Consider the following 23,164-nt stretch of genomic DNA (forward strand, 5'->3'; position numbering starts at 1 on the left):
AACGTTCTTAAAAACACGAAATACAACACTAGGACTTTAATACGCATAACCAAACAACAGCAAGAACACTAGATACAAAAGATACAGTGGAGTGTAGAAATAACACTCAACGTTTACGTTTACGTGGATTTTTTTATGGATTAATTTATATTTCTGTTTTCATTGGTGGATTTAGTATTCTATAGGTACAAATTGATAATGAGGTGTCCATGAAGCAAAAATGATCAAAGAGTAAGAAAAGAGTTGCAATTAGGAAAATAAAATCAAATTAGAAGAGAGGATCCCTCAACATCTTCGGTAGTGTCCACGAAGTCGAGCATAACTTTCTCATCCGGACTCCAAATCAACTGGTTCCGGCGGCATTAGAAAGCTATTTCAGCTGGCTACAATTCCTGTCTAATGTCAAATTTCCAAATTCGGACTCGAACATGGTCAAAATTGGATTCCAAAAGCGATCATGAAAATACCCGCTACAGTTCGAGGACACGAATGCGCATCAAGAAACGTGCACAAAAACACTCGCTACAAAAGATACGCACATAAGTAAAAGTACAAAATCATGCACAAAAGTACTCACGCAAAAGTGCATTCGCAAAAAGGTTCATGAAAACACAAACTACAATCCTAGGACATTAATACAAATCAACAAACATGCACAAACACACTCGCTCAAATGGACATGCACAAACGTACATGTAAAAAAACATGCGCAAAAGTGCATTCGCAACAACGTTCTTAAAAACACGAAATACAACACTAGGACTTTAATACGCATAACCAAACAACAGCAAGAACACTAGATACAAAAGATACAGTGGAGTGTAGAAATAACACTCAACGTTTACGTTTACGTGGATTTTTTTATGGATTAATTTATATTTCTGTTTTAATTGGTGGATTTAGTATTCTATAGGTACAAATTGATAATGAGGTGTCCATGAAGCAAAAATGATCAAAGAGTAAGAAAAGAGTTGCAATTAGGAAAATAAAATCAAATTAGAAGAGAGGATCCCTCAACATCTTCGGTAGTGTCCACGAAGTCGAGCATAACTTTCTCATCCGGACTCCAAATCAACTGGTTCCGGCGGCATTAGAAAGCTATTTCAGCTGGCTACAATTCCTGTCTAATGTCAAATTTCCAAATTCGGACTCGAACATGGTCAAAATTGGATTCCAAAAGCGATCATGAAAATACCCGCTACAGTTCGAGGACACGAATGCGCATCAAGAAACGTGCACAAAAACACTCGCTACAAAAGATACGCACATAAGTAAAAGTACAAAATCATGCACAAAAGTACTCACGCAAAAGTGCATTCGCAAAAAGGTTCATGAAAACACAAACTACAATCCTAGGACATTAATACAAATCAACAAACATGCACAAACACACTCGCTCAAATGGACATGCACAAACGTACATGTAAAAAAACATGCGCAAAAGTGCATTCGCAACAACGTTCTTAAAAACACGAAATACAACACTAGGACTTTAATACGCATAACCAAACAACAGCAAGAACACTAGATACAAAAGATACAGTGGAGTGTAGAAATAACACTCAACGTTTACGTTTACGTGGATTTTTTTATGGATTAATTTATATTTCTGTTTTAATTGGTGGATTTAGTATTCTATAGGTACAAATTGATAATGAGGTGTCCATGAAGCAAAAATGATCAAAGAGTAAGAAAAGAGTTGCAATTAGGAAAATAAAATCAAATTAGAAGAGAGGATCCCTCAACATCTTCGGTAGTGTCCACGAAGTCGAGCATAACTTTCTCATCCGGACTCCAAATCAACTGGTTCCGGCGGCATTAGAAAGCTATTTCAGCTGGCTACAATTCCTGTCTAATGTCAAATTTCCAAATTCGGACTCGAACATGGTCAAAATTGGATTCCAAAAGCGATCATGAAAATACCCGCTACAGTTCGAGGACACGAATGCGCATCAAGAAACGTGCACAAAAACACTCGCTACAAAAGATACGCACATAAGTAAAAGTACAAAATCATGCACAAAAGTACTCACGCAAAAGTGCATTCGCAAAAAGGTTCATGAAAACACAAACTACAATCCTAGGACATTAATACAAATCAACAAACATGCACAAACACACTCGCTCAAATGGACATGCACAAACGTACATGTAAAAAAACATGCGCAAAAGTGCATTCGCAACAACGTTCTTAAAAACACGAAATACAACACTAGGACTTTAATACGCATAACCAAACAACAGCAAGAACACTAGATACAAAAGATACAGTGGAGTGTAGAAATAACACTCAACGTTTACGTTTACGTGGATTTTTTTATGGATTAATTTATATTTCTGTTTTAATTGGTGGATTTAGTATTCTATAGGTACAAATTGATAATGAGGTGTCCATGAAGCAAAAATGATCAAAGAGTAAGAAAAGAGTTGCAATTAGGAAAATAAAATCAAATTAGAAGAGAGGATCCCTCAACATCTTCGGTAGTGTCCACGAAGTCGAGCATAACTTTCTCATCCGGACTCCAAATCAACTGGTTCCGGCGGCATTAGAAAGCTATTTCAGCTGGCTACAATTCCTGTCTAATGTCAAATTTCCAAATTCGGACTCGAACATGGTCAAAATTGGATTCCAAAAGCGATCATGAAAATACCCGCTACAGTTCGAGGACACGAATGCGCATCAAGAAACGTGCACAAAAACACTCGCTACAAAAGATACGCACATAAGTAAAAGTACAAAATCATGCACAAAAGTACTCACGCAAAAGTGCATTCGCAAAAAGGTTCATGAAAACACAAACTACAATCCTAGGACATTAATACAAATCAACAAACATGCACAAACACACTCGCTCAAATGGACATGCACAAACGTACATGTAAAAAAACATGCGCAAAAGTGCATTCGCAACAACGTTCTTAAAAACACGAAATACAACACTAGGACTTTAATACGCATAACCAAACAACAGCAAAAACACTAGATACAAAAGATACAGTGGAGTGTAGAAATAACACTCAACGTTTACGTTTACGTGGATTTTTTTATGGATTAATTTATATTTCTGTTTTAATTGGTGGATTTAGTATTCTATAGGTACAAATTGATAATTAGGTGTCCATGAAGCAAAAATGATCAAAGAGTAAGAAAAGAGTTGCAATTAGGAAAATAAAATCAAATTAGAAGAGAGGATCCCTCAACATCTTCGGTAGTGTCCACGAAGTCGAGCATAACTTTCTCATCCGGACTCCAAATCAACTGGTTCCGGCGGCATTAGAAAGCTATTTCAGCTGGCTACAATTCCTGTCTAATGTCAAATTTCCAAATTCGGACTCGAACATGGTCAAAATTGGATTCCAAAAGCGATCATGAAAATACCCGCTACAGTTCGAGGACACGAATGCGCATCAAGAAACGTGCACAAAAACACTCGCTACAAAAGATACGCACATAAGTAAAAGTACAAAATCATGCACAAAAGTACTCACGCAAAAGTGCATTCGCAAAAAGGATCATGAAAACACAAACTACAATCCTAGGACATTAATACAAATCAACAAACATGCACAAACACACTCGCTCAAATGGACATGCACAAACGTACATGTAAAAAAACATGCGCAAAAGTGCATTCGCAACAACGTTCTTAAAAACACGAAATACAACACTAGGACTTTAATACGCATAACCAAACAACAGCAAAAACACTAGATACAAAAGATACAGTGGAGTGTAGAAATAACACTCAACGTTTACGTTTACGTGGATTTTTTTATGGATTAATTTATATTTCTGTTTTAATTGGTGGATTTAGTATTCTATAGGTACAAATTGATAATTAGGTGTCCATGAAGCAAAAATGATCAAAGAGTAAGAAAAGAGTTGCAATTAGGAAAATAAAATCAAATTAGAAGAGAGGATCCCTCAACATCTTCGGTAGTGTCCACGAAGTCGAGCATAACTTTCTCATCCGGACTCCAAATCAACTGGTTCCGGCGGCATTAGAAAGCTATTTCAGCTGGCTACAATTCCTGTCTAATGTCAAATTTCCAAATTCGGACTCGAACATGGTCAAAATTGGATTCCAAAAGCGATCATGAAAATACCCGCTACAGTTCGAGGACACGAATGCGCATCAAGAAACGTGCACAAAAACACTCGCTACAAAAGATACGCACATAAGTAAAAGTACAAAATCATGCACAAAAGTACTCACGCAAAAGTGCATTCGCAAAAAGGATCATGAAAACACAAACTACAATCCTAGGACATTAATACAAATCAACAAACATGCACAAACACACTCGCTCAAATGGACATGCACAAACGTACATGTAAAAAAACATGCGCAAAAGTGCATTCGCAACAACGTTCTTAAAAACACGAAATACAACACTAGGACTTTAATACGCATAACCAAACAACAGCAAAAACACTAGATACAAAAGATACAGTGGAGTGTAGAAATAACACTCAACGTTTACGTTTACGTGGATTTTTTTATGGATTAATTTATATTTCTGTTTTAATTGGTGGATTTAGTATTCTATAGGTACAAATTGATAATTAGGTGTCCATGAAGCAAAAATGATCAAAGAGTAAGAAAAGAGTTGCAATTAGGAAAATAAAATCAAATTAGAAGAGAGGATCCCTCAACATCTTCGGTAGTGTCCACGAAGTCGAGCATAACTTTCTCATCCGGACTCCAAATCAACTGGTTCCGGCGGCATTAGAAAGCTATTTCAGCTGGCTACAATTCCTGTCTAATGTCAAATTTCCAAATTCGGACTCGAACATGGTCAAAATTGGATTCCAAAAGCGATCATGAAAATACCCGCTACAGTTCGAGGACACGAATGCGCATCAAGAAACGTGCACAAAAACACTCGCTACAAAAGATACGCACATAAGTAAAAGTACAAAATCATGCACAAAAGTACTCACGCAAAAGTGCATTCGCAAAAAGGATCATGAAAACACAAACTACAATCCTAGGACATTAATACAAATCAACAAACATGCACAAACACACTCGCTCAAATGGACATGCACAAACGTACATGTAAAAAAACATGCGCAAAAGTGCATTCGCAACAACGTTCTTAAAAACACGAAATACAACACTAGGACTTTAATACGCATAACCAAACAACAGCAAAAACACTAGATACAAAAGATACAGTGGAGTGTAGAAATAACACTCAACGTTTACGTTTACGTGGATTTTTTTATGGATTAATTTATATTTCTGTTTTAATTGGTGGATTTAGTATTCTATAGGTACAAATTGATAATTAGGTGTCCATGAAGCAAAAATGATCAAAGAGTAAGAAAAGAGTTGCAATTAGGAAAATAAAATCAAATTAGAAGAGAGGATCCCTCAACATCTTCGGTAGTGTCCACGAAGTCGAGCATAACTTTCTCATCCGGACTCCAAATCAACTGGTTCCGGCGGCATTAGAAAGCTATTTCAGCTGGCTACAATTCCTGTCTAATGTCAAATTTCCAAATTCGGACTCGAACATGGTCAAAATTGGATTCCAAAAGCGATCATGAAAATACCCGCTACAGTTCGAGGACACGAATGCGCATCAAGAAACGTGCACAAAAACACTCGCTACAAAAGATACGCACATAAGTAAAAGTACAAAATCATGCACAAAAGTACTCACGCAAAAGTGCATTCGCAAAAAGGATCATGAAAACACAAACTACAATCCTAGGACATTAATACAAATCAACAAACATGCACAAACACACTCGCTCAAATGGACATGCACAAACGTACATGTAAAAAAACATGCGCAAAAGTGCATTCGCAACAACGTTCTTAAAAACACGAAATACAACACTAGGACTTTAATACGCATAACCAAACAACAGCAAAAACACTAGATACAAAAGATACAGTGGAGTGTAGAAATAACACTCAACGTTTACGTTTACGTGGATTTTTTTATGGATTAATTTATATTTCTGTTTTAATTGGTGGATTTAGTATTCTATAGGTACAAATTGATAATTAGGTGTCCATGAAGCAAAAATGATCAAAGAGTAAGAAAAGAGTTGCAATTAGGAAAATAAAATCAAATTAGAAGAGAGGATCCCTCAACATCTTCGGTAGTGTCCACGAAGTCGAGCATAACTTTCTCATCCGGACTCCAAATCAACTGGTTCCGGCGGCATTAGAAAGCTATTTCAGCTGGCTACAATTCCTGTCTAATGTCAAATTTCCAAATTCGGACTCGAACATGGTCAAAATTGGATTCCAAAAGCGATCATGAAAATACCCGCTACAGTTCGAGGACACGAATGCGCATCAAGAAACGTGCACAAAAACACTCGCTACAAAAGATACGCACATAAGTAAAAGTACAAAATCATGCACAAAAGTACTCACGCAAAAGTGCATTCGCAAAAAGGATCATGAAAACACAAACTACAATCCTAGGACATTAATACAAATCAACAAACATGCACAAACACACTCGCTCAAATGGACATGCACAAACGTACATGTAAAAAAACATGCGCAAAAGTGCATTCGCAACAACGTTCTTAAAAACACGAAATACAACACTAGGACTTTAATACGCATAACCAAACAACAGCAAAAACACTAGATACAAAAGATACAGTGGAGTGTAGAAATAACACTCAACGTTTACGTTTACGTGGATTTTTTTATGGATTAATTTATATTTCTGTTTTAATTGGTGGATTTAGTATTCTATAGGTACAAATTGATAATTAGGTGTCCATGAAGCAAAAATGATCAAAGAGTAAGAAAAGAGTTGCAATTAGGAAAATAAAATCAAATTAGAAGAGAGGATCCCTCAACATCTTCGGTAGTGTCCACGAAGTCGAGCATAACTTTCTCATCCGGACTCCAAATCAACTGGTTCCGGCGGCATTAGAAAGCTATTTCAGCTGGCTACAATTCCTGTCTAATGTCAAATTTCCAAATTCGGACTCGAACATGGTCAAAATTGGATTCCAAAAGCGATCATGAAAATACCCGCTACAGTTCGAGGACACGAATGCGCATCAAGAAACGTGCACAAAAACACTCGCTACAAAAGATACGCACATAAGTAAAAGTACAAAATCATGCACAAAAGTACTCACGCAAAAGTGCATTCGCAAAAAGGATCATGAAAACACAAACTACAATCCTAGGACATTAATACAAATCAACAAACATGCACAAACACACTCGCTCAAATGGACATGCACAAACGTACATGTAAAAAAACATGCGCAAAAGTGCATTCGCAACAACGTTCTTAAAAACACGAAATACAACACTAGGACTTTAATACGCATAACCAAACAACAGCAAAAACACTAGATACAAAAGATACAGTGGAGTGTAGAAATAACACTCAACGTTTACGTTTACGTGGATTTTTTTATGGATTAATTTATATTTCTGTTTTAATTGGTGGATTTAGTATTCTATAGGTACAAATTGATAATTAGGTGTCCATGAAGCAAAAATGATCAAAGAGTAAGAAAAGAGTTGCAATTAGGAAAATAAAATCAAATTAGAAGAGAGGATCCCTCAACATCTTCGGTAGTGTCCACGAAGTCGAGCATAACTTTCTCATCCGGACTCCAAATCAACTGGTTCCGGCGGCATTAGAAAGCTATTTCAGCTGGCTACAATTCCTGTCTAATGTCAAATTTCCAAATTCGGACTCGAACATGGTCAAAATTGGATTCCAAAAGCGATCATGAAAATACCCGCTACAGTTCGAGGACACGAATGCGCATCAAGAAACGTGCACAAAAACACTCGCTACAAAAGATACGCACATAAGTAAAAGTACAAAATCATGCACAAAAGTACTCACGCAAAAGTGCATTCGCAAAAAGGATCATGAAAACACAAACTACAATCCTAGGACATTAATACAAATCAACAAACATGCACAAACACACTCGCTCAAATGGACATGCACAAACGTACATGTAAAAAAACATGCGCAAAAGTGCATTCGCAACAACGTTCTTAAAAACACGAAATACAACACTAGGACTTTAATACGCATAACCAAACAACAGCAAAAACACTAGATACAAAAGATACAGTGGAGTGTAGAAATAACACTCAACGTTTACGTTTACGTGGATTTTTTTATGGATTAATTTATATTTCTGTTTTAATTGGTGGATTTAGTATTCTATAGGTACAAATTGATAATTAGGTGTCCATGAAGCAAAAATGATCAAAGAGTAAGAAAAGAGTTGCAATTAGGAAAATAAAATCAAATTAGAAGAGAGGATCCCTCAACATCTTCGGTAGTGTCCACGAAGTCGAGCATAACTTTCTCATCCGGACTCCAAATCAACTGGTTCCGGCGGCATTAGAAAGCTATTTCAGCTGGCTACAATTCCTGTCTAATGTCAAATTTCCAAATTCGGACTCGAACATGGTCAAAATTGGATTCCAAAAGCGATCATGAAAATACCCGCTACAGTTCGAGGACACGAATGCGCATCAAGAAACGTGCACAAAAACACTCGCTACAAAAGATACGCACATAAGTAAAAGTACAAAATCATGCACAAAAGTACTCACGCAAAAGTGCATTCGCAAAAAGGATCATGAAAACACAAACTACAATCCTAGGACATTAATACAAATCAACAAACATGCACAAACACACTCGCTCAAATGGACATGCACAAACGTACATGTAAAAAAACATGCGCAAAAGTGCATTCGCAACAACGTTCTTAAAAACACGAAATACAACACTAGGACTTTAATACGCATAACCAAACAACAGCAAAAACACTAGATACAAAAGATACAGTGGAGTGTAGAAATAACACTCAACGTTTACGTTTACGTGGATTTTTTTATGGATTAATTTATATTTCTGTTTTAATTGGTGGATTTAGTATTCTATAGGTACAAATTGATAATTAGGTGTCCATGAAGCAAAAATGATCAAAGAGTAAGAAAAGAGTTGCAATTAGGAAAATAAAATCAAATTAGAAGAGAGGATCCCTCAACATCTTCGGTAGTGTCCACGAAGTCGAGCATAACTTTCTCATCCGGACTCCAAATCAACTGGTTCCGGCGGCATTAGAAAGCTATTTCAGCTGGCTACAATTCCTGTCTAATGTCAAATTTCCAAATTCGGACTCGAACATGGTCAAAATTGGATTCCAAAAGCGATCATGAAAATACCCGCTACAGTTCGAGGACACGAATGCGCATCAAGAAACGTGCACAAAAACACTCGCTACAAAAGATACGCACATAAGTAAAAGTACAAAATCATGCACAAAAGTACTCACGCAAAAGTGCATTCGCAAAAAGGATCATGAAAACACAAACTACAATCCTAGGACATTAATACAAATCAACAAACATGCACAAACACACTCGCTCAAATGGACATGCACAAACGTACATGTAAAAAAACATGCGCAAAAGTGCATTCGCAACAACGTTCTTAAAAACACGAAATACAACACTAGGACTTTAATACGCATAACCAAACAACAGCAAAAACACTAGATACAAAAGATACAGTGGAGTGTAGAAATAACACTCAACGTTTACGTTTACGTGGATTTTTTTATGGATTAATTTATATTTCTGTTTTAATTGGTGGATTTAGTATTCTATAGGTACAAATTGATAATTAGGTGTCCATGAAGCAAAAATGATCAAAGAGTAAGAAAAGAGTTGCAATTAGGAAAATAAAATCAAATTAGAAGAGAGGATCCCTCAACATCTTCGGTAGTGTCCACGAAGTCGAGCATAACTTTCTCATCCGGACTCCAAATCAACTGGTTCCGGCGGCATTAGAAAGCTATTTCAGCTGGCTACAATTCCTGTCTAATGTCAAATTTCCAAATTCGGACTCGAACATGGTCAAAATTGGATTCCAAAAGCGATCATGAAAATACCCGCTACAGTTCGAGGACACGAATGCGCATCAAGAAACGTGCACAAAAACACTCGCTACAAAAGATACGCACATAAGTAAAAGTACAAAATCATGCACAAAAGTACTCACGCAAAAGTGCATTCGCAAAAAGGATCATGAAAACACAAACTACAATCCTAGGACATTAATACAAATCAACAAACATGCACAAACACACTCGCTCAAATGGACATGCACAAACGTACATGTAAAAAAACATGCGCAAAAGTGCATTCGCAACAACGTTCTTAAAAACACGAAATACAACACTAGGACTTTAATACGCATAACCAAACAACAGCAAAAACACTAGATACAAAAGATACAGTGGAGTGTAGAAATAACACTCAACGTTTACGTTTACGTGGATTTTTTTATGGATTAATTTATATTTCTGTTTTAATTGGTGGATTTAGTATTCTATAGGTACAAATTGATAATTAGGTGTCCATGAAGCAAAAATGATCAAAGAGTAAGAAAAGAGTTGCAATTAGGAAAATAAAATCAAATTAGAAGAGAGGATCCCTCAACATCTTCGGTAGTGTCCACGAAGTCGAGCATAACTTTCTCATCCGGACTCCAAATCAACTGGTTCCGGCGGCATTAGAAAGCTATTTCAGCTGGCTACAATTCCTGTCTAATGTCAAATTTCCAAATTCGGACTCGAACATGGTCAAAATTGGATTCCAAAAGCGATCATGAAAATACCCGCTACAGTTCGAGGACACGAATGCGCATCAAGAAACGTGCACAAAAACACTCGCTACAAAAGATACGCACATAAGTAAAAGTACAAAATCATGCACAAAAGTACTCACGCAAAAGTGCATTCGCAAAAAGGATCATGAAAACACAAACTACAATCCTAGGACATTAATACAAATCAACAAACATGCACAAACACACTCGCTCAAATGGACATGCACAAACGTACATGTAAAAAAACATGCGCAAAAGTGCATTCGCAACAACGTTCTTAAAAACACGAAATACAACACTAGGACTTTAATACGCATAACCAAACAACAGCAAAAACACTAGATACAAAAGATACAGTGGAGTGTAGAAATAACACTCAACGTTTACGTTTACGTGGATTTTTTTATGGATTAATTTATATTTCTGTTTTAATTGGTGGATTTAGTATTCTATAGGTACAAATTGATAATTAGGTGTCCATGAAGCAAAAATGATCAAAGAGTAAGAAAAGAGTTGCAATTAGGAAAATAAAATCAAATTAGAAGAGAGGATCCCTCAACATCTTCGGTAGTGTCCACGAAGTCGAGCATAACTTTCTCATCCGGACTCCAAATCAACTGGTTCCGGCGGCATTAGAAAGCTATTTCAGCTGGCTACAATTCCTGTCTAATGTCAAATTTCCAAATTCGGACTCGAACATGGTCAAAATTGGATTCCAAAAGCGATCATGAAAATACCCGCTACAGTTCGAGGACACGAATGCGCATCAAGAAACGTGCACAAAAACACTCGCTACAAAAGATACGCACATAAGTAAAAGTACAAAATCATGCACAAAAGTACTCACGCAAAAGTGCATTCGCAAAAAGGATCATGAAAACACAAACTACAATCCTAGGACATTAATACAAATCAACAAACATGCACAAACACACTCGCTCAAATGGACATGCACAAACGTACATGTAAAAAAACATGCGCAAAAGTGCATTCGCAACAACGTTCTTAAAAACACGAAATACAACACTAGGACTTTAATACGCATAACCAAACAACAGCAAAAACACTAGATACAAAAGATACAGTGGAGTGTAGAAATAACACTCAACGTTTACGTTTACGTGGATTTTTTTATGGATTAATTTATATTTCTGTTTTAATTGGTGGATTTAGTATTCTATAGGTACAAATTGATAATTAGGTGTCCATGAAGCAAAAATGATCAAAGAGTAAGAAAAGAGTTGCAATTAGGAAAATAAAATCAAATTAGAAGAGAGGATCCCTCAACATCTTCGGTAGTGTCCACGAAGTCGAGCATAACTTTCTCATCCGGACTCCAAATCAACTGGTTCCGGCGGCATTAGAAAGCTATTTCAGCTGGCTACAATTCCTGTCTAATGTCAAATTTCCAAATTCGGACTCGAACATGGTCAAAATTGGATTCCAAAAGCGATCATGAAAATACCCGCTACAGTTCGAGGACACGAATGCGCATCAAGAAACGTGCACAAAAACACTCGCTACAAAAGATACGCACATAAGTAAAAGTACAAAATCATGCACAAAAGTACTCACGCAAAAGTGCATTCGCAAAAAGGATCATGAAAACACAAACTACAATCCTAGGACATTAATACAAATCAACAAACATGCACAAACACACTCGCTCAAATGGACATGCACAAACGTACATGTAAAAAAACATGCGCAAAAGTGCATTCGCAACAACGTTCTTAAAAACACGAAATACAACACTAGGACTTTAATACGCATAACCAAACAACAGCAAAAACACTAGATACAAAAGATACAGTGGAGTGTAGAAATAACACTCAACGTTTACGTTTACGTGGATTTTTTTATGGATTAATTTATATTTCTGTTTTAATTGGTGGATTTAGTATTCTATAGGTACAAATTGATAATTAGGTGTCCATGAAGCAAAAATGATCAAAGAGTAAGAAAAGAGTTGCAATTAGGAAAATAAAATCAAATTAGAAGAGAGGATCCCTCAACATCTTCGGTAGTGTCCACGAAGTCGAGCATAACTTTCTCATCCGGACTCCAAATCAACTGGTTCCGGCGGCATTAGAAAGCTATTTCAGCTGGCTACAATTCCTGTCTAATGTCAAATTTCCAAATTCGGACTCGAACATGGTCAAAATTGGATTCCAAAAGCGATCATGAAAATACCCGCTACAGTTCGAGGACACGAATGCGCATCAAGAAACGTGCACAAAAACACTCGCTACAAAAGATACGCACATAAGTAAAAGTACAAAATCATGCACAAAAGTACTCACGCAAAAGTGCATTCGCAAAAAGGATCATGAAAACACAAACTACAATCCTAGGACATTAATACAAATCAACAAACATGCACAAACACACTCGCTCAAATGGACATGCACAAACGTACATGTAAAAAAACATGCGCAAAAGTGCATTCGCAACAACGTTCTTAAAAACACGAAATACAACACTAGGACTTTAATACGCATAACCAAACAACAGCAAAAACACTAGATACAAAAGATACAGTGGAGTGTAGAAATAACACTCAACGTTTACGTTTACGTGGATTTTTTTATGGATTAATTTATATTTCTGTTTTAATTGGTGGATTTAGTATTCTATAGGTACAAATTGATAATTAGGTGTCCATGAAGCAAAAATGATCAAAGAGTAAGAAAAGAGTTGCAATTAGGAAAATAAAATCAAATTAGAAGAGAGGATCCCTCAACATCTTCGGTAGTGTCCACGAAGTCGAGCATAACTTTCTCATCCGGACTCCAAATCAACTGGTTCCGGCGGCATTAGAAAGCTATTTCAGCTGGCTACAATTCCTGTCTAATGTCAAATTTCCAAATTCGGACTCGAACATGGTCAAAATTGGATTCCAAAAGCGATCATGAAAATACCCGCTACAGTTCGAGGACACGAATGCGCATCAAGAAACGTGCACAAAAACACTCGCTACAAAAGATACGCACATAAGTAAAAGTACAAAATCATGCACAAAAGTACTCACGCAAAAGTGCATTCGCAAAAAGGATCATGAAAACACAAACTACAATCCTAGGACATTAATACAAATCAACAAACATGCACAAACACACTCGCTCAAATGGACATGCACAAACGTACATGTAAAAAAACATGCGCAAAAGTGCATTCGCAACAACGTTCTTAAAAACACGAAATACAACACTAGGACTTTAATACGCATAACCAAACAACAGCAAAAACACTAGATACAAAAGATACAGTGGAGTGTAGAAATAACACTCAACGTTTACGTTTACGTGGATTTTTTTATGGATTAATTTATATTTCTGTTTTAATTGGTGGATTTAGTATTCTATAGGTACAAATTGATAATTAGGTGTCCATGAAGCAAAAATGATCAAAGAGTAAGAAAAGAGTTGCAATTAGGAAAATAAAATCAAATTAGAAGAGAGGATCCCTCAACATCTTCGGTAGTGTCCACGAAGTCGAGCATAACTTTCTCATCCGGACTCCAAATCAACTGGTTCCGGCGGCATTAGAAAGCTATTTCAGCTGGCTACAATTCCTGTCTAATGTCAAATTTCCAAATTCGGACTCGAACATGGTCAAAATTGGATTCCAAAAGCGATCATGAAAATACCCGCTACAGTTCGAGGACACGAATGCGCATCAAGAAACGTGCACAAAAACACTCGCTACAAAAGATACGCACATAAGTAAAAGTACAAAATCATGCACAAAAGTACTCACGCAAAAGTGCATTCGCAAAAAGGATCATGAAAACACAAACTACAATCCTAGGACATTAATACAAATCAACAAACATGCACAAACACACTCGCTCAAATGGACATGCACAAACGTACATGTAAAAAAACATGCGCAAAAGTGCATTCGCAACAACGTTCTTAAAAACACGAAATACAACACTAGGACTTTAATACGCATAACCAAACAACAGCAAAAACACTAGATACAAAAGATACAGTGGAGTGTAGAAATAACACTCAACGTTTACGTTTACGTGGATTTTTTTATGGATTAATTTATATTTCTGTTTTAATTGGTGGATTTAGTATTCTATAGGTACAAATTGATAATTAGGTGTCCATGAAGCAAAAATGATCAAAGAGTAAGAAAAGAGTTGCAATTAGGAAAATAAAATCAAATTAGAAGAGAGGATCCCTCAACATCTTCGGTAGTGTCCACGAAGTCGAGCATAACTTTCTCATCCGGACTCCAAATCAACTGGTTCCGGCGGCATTAGAAAGCTATTTCAGCTGGCTACAATTCCTGTCTAATGTCAAATTTCCAAATTCGGACTCGAACATGGTCAAAATTGGATTCCAAAAGCGATCATGAAAATACCCGCTACAGTTCGAGGACACGAATGCGCATCAAGAAACGTGCACAAAAACACTCGCTACAAAAGATACGCACATAAGTAAAAGTACAAAATCATGCACAAAAGTACTCACGCAAAAGTGCATTCGCAAAAAGGATCATGAAAACACAAACTACAATCCTAGGACATTAATACAAATCAACAAACATGCACAAACACACTCGCTCAAATGGACATGCACAAACGTACATGTAAAAAAACATGCGCAAAAGTGCATTCGCAACAACGTTCTTAAAAACACGAAATACAACACTAGGACTTTAATACGCATAACCAAACAACAGCAAAAACACTAGATACAAAAGATACAGTGGAGTGTAGAAATAACACTCAACGTTTACGTTTACGTGGATTTTTTTATGGATTAATTTATATTTCTGTTTTAATTGGTGGATTTAGTATTCTATAGGTACAAATTGATAATTAGGTGTCCATGAAGCAAAAATGATCAAAGAGTAAGAAAAGAGTTGCAATTAGGAAAATAAAATCAAATTAGAAGAGAGGATCCCTCAACATCTTCGGTAGTGTCCACGAAGTCGAGCATAACTTTCTCATCCGGACTCCAAATCAACTGGTTCCGGCGGCATTAGAAAGCTATTTCAGCTGGCTACAATTCCTGTCTAATGTCAAATTTCCAAATTCGGACTCGAACATGGTCAAAATTGGATTCCAAAAGCGATCATGAAAATACCCGCTACAGTTCGAGGACACGAATGCGCATCAAGAAACGTGCACAAAAACACTCGCTACAAAAGATACGCACATAAGTAAAAGTACAAAATCATGCACAAAAGTACTCACGCAAAAGTGCATTCGCAAAAAGGATCATGAAAACACAAACTACAATCCTAGGACATTAATACAAATCAACAAACATGCACAAACACACTCGCTCAAATGGACATGCACAAACGTACATGTAAAAAAACATGCGCAAAAGTGCATTCGCAACAACGTTCTTAAAAACACGAAATACAACACTAGGACTTTAATACGCATAACCAAACAACAGCAAAAACACTAGATACAAAAGATACAGTGGAGTGTAGAAATAACACTCAACGTTTACGTTTACGTGGATTTTTTTATGGATTAATTTATATTTCTGTTTTAATTGGTGGATTTAGTATTCTATAGGTACAAATTGATAATTAGGTGTCCATGAAGCAAAAATGATCAAAGAGTAAGAAAAGAGTTGCAATTAGGAAAATAAAATCAAATTAGAAGAGAGGATCCCTCAACATCTTCGGTAGTGTCCACGAAGTCGAGCATAACTTTCTCATCCGGACTCCAAATCAACTGGTTCCGGCGGCATTAGAAAGCTATTTCAGCTGGCTACAATTCCTGTCTAATGTCAAATTTCCAAATTCGGACTCGAACATGGTCAAAATTGGATTCCAAAAGCGATCATGAAAATACCCGCTACAGTTCGAGGACACGAATGCGCATCAAGAAACGTGCACAAAAACACTCGCTACAAAAGATACGCACATAAGTAAAAGTACAAAATCATGCACAAAAGTACTCACGCAAAAGTGCATTCGCAAAAAGGATCATGAAAACACAAACTACAATCCTAGGACATTAATACAAATCAACAAACATGCACAAACACACTCGCTCAAATGGACATGCACAAACGTACATGTAAAAAAACATGCGCAAAAGTGCATTCGCAACAACGTTCTTAAAAACACGAAATACAACACTAGGACTTTAATACGCATAACCAAACAACAGCAAAAACACTAGATACAAAAGATACAGTGGAGTGTAGAAATAACACTCAACGTTTACGTTTACGTGGATTTTTTTATGGATTAATTTATATTTCTGTTTTAATTGGTGGATTTAGTATTCTATAGGTACAAATTGATAATTAGGTGTCCATGAAGCAAAAATGATCAAAGAGTAAGAAAAGAGTTGCAATTAGGAAAATAAAATCAAATTAGAAGAGAGGATCCCTCAACATCTTCGGTAGTGTCCACGAAGTCGAGCATAACTTTCTCATCCGGACTCCAAATCAACTGGTTCCGGCGGCATTAGAAAGCTATTTCAGCTGGCTACAATTCCTGTCTAATGTCAAATTTCCAAATTCGGACTCGAACATGGTCAAAATTGGATTCCAAAAGCGATCATGAAAATACCCGCTACAGTTCGAGGACACGAATGCGCATCAAGAAACGTGCACAAAAACACTCGCTACAAAAGATACGCACATAAGTAAAAGTACAAAATCATGCACAAAAGTACTCACGCAAAAGTGCATTCGCAAAAAGGATCATGAAAACACAAACTACAATCCTAGGACATTAATACAAATCAACAAACATGCACAAACACACTCGCTCAAATGGACATGCACAAACGTACATGTAAAAAAACATGCGCAAAAGTGCATTCGCAACAACGTTCTTAAAAACACGAAATACAACACTAGGACTTTAATACGCATAACCAAACAACAGCAAAAACACTAGATACAAAAGATACAGTGGAGTGTAGAAATAACACTCAACGTTTACGTTTACGTGGATTTTTTTATGGATTAATTTATATTTCTGTTTTAATTGGTGGATTTAGTATTCTATAGGTACAAATTGATAATTAGGTGTCCATGAAGCAAAAATGATCAAAGAGTAAGAAAAGAGTTGCAATTAGGAAAATAAAATCAAATTAGAAGAGAGGATCCCTCAACATCTTCGGTAGTGTCCACGAAGTCGAGCATAACTTTCTCATCCGGACTCCAAATCAACTGGTTCCGGCGGCATTAGAAAGCTATTTCAGCTGGCTACAATTCCTGTCTAATGTCAAATTTCCAAATTCGGACTCGAACATGGTCAAAATTGGATTCCAAAAGCGATCATGAAAATACCCGCTACAGTTCGAGGACACGAATGCGCATCAAGAAACGTGCACAAAAACACTCGCTACAAAAGATACGCACATAAGTAAAAGTACAAAATCATGCACAAAAGTACTCACGCAAAAGTGCATTCGCAAAAAGGATCATGAAAACACAAACTACAATCCTAGGACATTAATACAAATCAACAAACATGCACAAACACACTCGCTCAAATGGACATGCACAAACGTACATGTAAAAAAACATGCGCAAAAGTGCATTCGCAACAACGTTCTTAAAAACACGAAATACAACACTAGGACTTTAATACGCATAACCAAACAACAGCAAAAACACTAGATACAAAAGATACAGTGGAGTGTAGAAATAACACTCAACGTTTACGTTTACGTGGATTTTTTTATGGATTAATTTATATTTCTGTTTTAATTGGTGGATTTAGTATTCTATAGGTACAAATTGATAATTAGGTGTCCATGAAGCAAAAATGATCAAAGAGTAAGAAAAGAGTTGCAATTAGGAAAATAAAATCAAATTAGAAGAGAGGATCCCTCAACATCTTCGGTAGTGTCCACGAAGTCGAGCATAACTTTCTCATCCGGACTCCAAATCAACTGGTTCCGGCGGCATTAGAAAGCTATTTCAGCTGGCTACAATTCCTGTCTAATGTCAAATTTCCAAATTCGGACTCGAACATGGTCAAAATTGGATTCCAAAAGCGATCATGAAAATACCCGCTACAGTTCGAGGACACGAATGCGCATCAAGAAACGTGCACAAAAACACTCGCTACAAAAGATACGCACATAAGTAAAAGTACAAAATCATGCACAAAAGTACTCACGCAAAAGTGCATTCGCAAAAAGGTTCATGAAAACACAAACTACAATCCTAGGACATTAATACAAATCAACAAACATGCACAAACACACTCGCTCAAATGGACATGCACAAACGTACATGTAAAAAAACATGCGCAAAAGTGCATTCGCAACAACGTTCTTAAAAACACGAAATACAACACTAGGACTTTAATACGCATAACCAAACAACAGCAAAAACACTAGATACAAAAGATACAGTGGAGTGTAGAAATAACACTCAACGTTTACGTTTACGTGGATTTTTTTATGGATTAATTTATATTTCTGTTTTAATTGGTGGATTTAGTATTCTATAGGTACAAATTGATAATGAGGTGTCCATGAAGCAAAAATGATCAAAGAGTAAGAAAAGAGTTGCAATTAGGAAAATAAAATCAAATTAGAAGAGAGGATCCCTCAACATCTTCGGTAGTGTCCACGAAGTCGAGCATAACTTTCTCATCCGGACTCCAAATCAACTGGTTCCGGCGGCATTAGAAAGCTATTTCAGCTGGCTACAATTCCTGTCTAATGTCAAATTTCCAAATTCGGACTCGAACATGGTCAAAATTGGATTCCAAAAGCGATCATGAAAATACCCGCTACAGTTCGAGGACACGAATGCGCATCAAGAAACGTGCACAAAAACACTCGCTACAAAAGATACGCACATAAGTAAAAGTACAAAATCATGCACAAAAGTACTCACGCAAAAGTGCATTCGCAAAAAGGATCATGAAAACACAAACTACAATCCTAGGACATTAATACAAATCAACAAACATGCACAAACACACTCGCTCAAATGGACATGCACAAACGTACATGTAAAAAAACATGCGCAAAAGTGCATTCGCAACAACGTTCTTAAAAACACGAAATACAACACTAGGACTTTAATACGCATAACCAAACAACAGCAAAAACACTAGATACAAAAGATACAGTGGAGTGTAGAAATAACACTCAACGTTTACGTTTACGTGGATTTTTTTATGGATTAATTTATATTTCTGTTTTAATTGGTGGATTTAGTATTCTATAGGTACAAATTGATAATTAGGTGTCCATGAAGCAAAAATGATCAAAGAGTAAGAAAAGAGTTGCAATTAGGAAAATAAAATCAAATTAGAAGAGAGGATCCCTCAACATCTTCGGTAGTGTCCACGAAGTCGAGCATAACTTTCTCATCCGGACTCCAAATCAACTGGTTCCGGCGGCATTAGAAAGCTATTTCAGCTGGCTACAATTCCTGTCTAATGTCAAATTTCCAAATTCGGACTCGAACATGGTCAAAATTGGATTCCAAAAGCGATCATGAAAATACCCGCTACAGTTCGAGGACACGAATGCGCATCAAGAAACGTGCACAAAAACACTCGCTACAAAAGATACGCACATAAGTAAAAGTACAAAATCATGCACAAAAGTACTCACGCAAAAGTGCATTCGCAAAAAGGATCATGAAAACACAAACTACAATCCTAGGACATTAATACAAATCAACAAACATGCACAAACACACTCGCTCAAATGGACATGCACAAACGTACATGTAAAAAAACATGCGCAAAAGTGCATTCGCAACAACGTTCTTAAAAACACGAAATACAACACTAGGACTTTAATACGCATAACCAAACAACAGCAAAAACACTAGATACAAAAGATACAGTGGAGTGTAGAAATAACACTCAACGTTTACGTTTACGTGGATTTTTTTATGGATTAATTTATATTTCTGTTTTAATTGGTGGATTTAGTATTCTATAGGTACAAATTGATAATTAGGTGTCCATGAAGCAAAAATGATCAAAGAGTAAGAAAAGAGTTGCAATTAGGAAAATAAAATCAAATTAGAAGAGAGGATCCCTCAACATCTTCGGTAGTGTCCACGAAGTCGAGCATAACTTTCTCATCCGGACTCCAAATCAACTGGTTCCGGCGGCATTAGAAAGCTATTTCAGCTGGCTACAATTCCTGTCTAATGTCAAATTTCCAAATTCGGACTCGAACATGGTCAAAATTGGATTCCAAAAGCGATCATGAAAATACCCGCTACAGTTCGAGGACACGAATGCGCATCAAGAAACGTGCACAAAAACACTCGCTACAAAAGATACGCACATAAGTAAAAGTACAAAATCATGCACAAAAGTACTCACGCAAAAGTGCATTCGCAAAAAGGATCATGAAAACACAAACTACAATCCTAGGACATTAATACAAATCAACAAACATGCACAAACACACTCGCTCAAATGGACATGCACAAACGTACATGTAAAAAAACATGCGCAAAAGTGCATTCGCAACAACGTTCTTAAAAACACGAAATACAACACTAGGACTTTAATACGCATAACCAAACAACAGCAAAAACACTAGATACAAAAGATACAGTGGAGTGTAGAAATAACACTCAACGTTTACGTTTACGTGGATTTTTTTATGGATTAATTTATATTTCTGTTTTAATTGGTGGATTTAGTATTCTATAGGTACAAATTGATAATTAGGTGTCCATGAAGCAAAAATGATCAAAGAGTAAGAAAAGAGTTGCAATTAGGAAAATAAAATCAAATTAGAAGAGAGGATCCCTCAACATCTTCGGTAGTGTCCACGAAGTCGAGCATAACTTTCTCATCCGGACTCCAAATCAACTGGTTCCGGCGGCATTAGAAAGCTATTTCAGCTGGCTACAATTCCTGTCTAATGTCAAATTTCCAAATTCGGACTCGAACATGGTCAAAATTGGATTCCAAAAGCGATCATGAAAATACCCGCTACAGTTCGAGGACACGAATGCGCATCAAGAAACGTGCACAAAAACACTCGCTACAAAAGATACGCACATAAGTAAAAGTACAAAATCATGCACAAAAGTACTCACGCAAAAGTGCATTCGCAAAAAGGATCATGAAAACACAAACTACAATCCTAGGACATTAATACAAATCAACAAACATGCACAAACACACTCGCTCAAATGGACATGCACAAACGTACATGTAAAAAAACATGCGCAAAAGTGCATTCGCAACAACGTTCTTAAAAACACGAAATACAACACTAGGACTTTAATACGCATAACCAAACAACAGCAAAAACACTAGATACAAAAGATACAGTGGAGTGTAGAAATAACACTCAACGTTTACGTTTACGTGGATTTTTTTATGGATTAATTTATATTTCTGTTTTAATTGGTGGATTTAGTATTCTATAGGTACAAATTGATAATTAGGTGTCCATGAAGCAAAAATGATCAAAGAGTAAGAAAAGAGTTGCAATTAGGAAAATAAAATCAAATTAGAAGAGAGGATCCCTCAACATCTTCGGTAGTGTCCACGAAGTCGAGCATAACTTTCTCATCCGGACTCCAAATCAACTGGTTCCGGCGGCATTAGAAAGCTATTTCAGCTGGCTACAATTCCTGTCTAATGTCAAATTTCCAAATTCGGACTCGAACATGGTCAAAATTGGATTCCAAAAGCGATCATGAAAATACCCGCTACAGTTCGAGGACACGAATGCGCATCAAGAAACGTGCACAAAAACACTCGCTACAAAAGATACGCACATAAGTAAAAGTACAAAATCATGCACAAAAGTACTCACGCAAAAGTGCATTCGCAAAAAGGATCATGAAAACACAAACTACAATCCTAGGACATTAATACAAATCAACAAACATGCACAAACACACTCGCTCAAATGGACATGCACAAACGTACATGTAAAAAAACATGCGCAAAAGTGCATTCGCAACAACGTTCTTAAAAACACGAAATACAACACTAGGACTTTAATACGCATAACCAAACAACAGCAAAAACACTAGATACAAAAGATACAGTGGAGTGTAGAAATAACACTCAACGTTTACGTTTACGTGGATTTTTTTATGGATTAATTTATATTTCTGTTTTAATTGGTGGATTTAGTATTCTATAGGTACAAATTGATAATTAGGTGTCCATGAAGCAAAAATGATCAAAGAGTAAGAAAAGAGTTGCAATTAGGAAAATAAAATCAAATTAGAAGAGAGGATCCCTCAACATCTTCGGTAGTGTCCACGAAGTCGAGCATAACTTTCTCATCCGGACTCCAAATCAACTGGTTCCGGCGGCATTAGAAAGCTATTTCAGCTGGCTACAATTCCTGTCTAATGTCAAATTTCCAAATTCGGACTCGAACATGGTCAAAATTGGATTCCAAAAGCGATCATGAAAATACCCGCTACAGTTCGAGGACACGAATGCGCATCAAGAAACGTGCACAAAAACACTCGCTACAAAAGATACGCACATAAGTAAAAGTACAAAATCATGCACAAAAGTACTCACGCAAAAGTGCATTCGCAAA

This window comes from Erythranthe guttata, chromosome 13 (genome assembly GCF_056151865.1).
Source record: "Erythranthe guttata isolate IM_541 chromosome 13, IM_541, whole genome shotgun sequence".
NCBI lineage: Eukaryota > Viridiplantae > Streptophyta > Magnoliopsida > Lamiales > Phrymaceae > Erythranthe > Erythranthe guttata.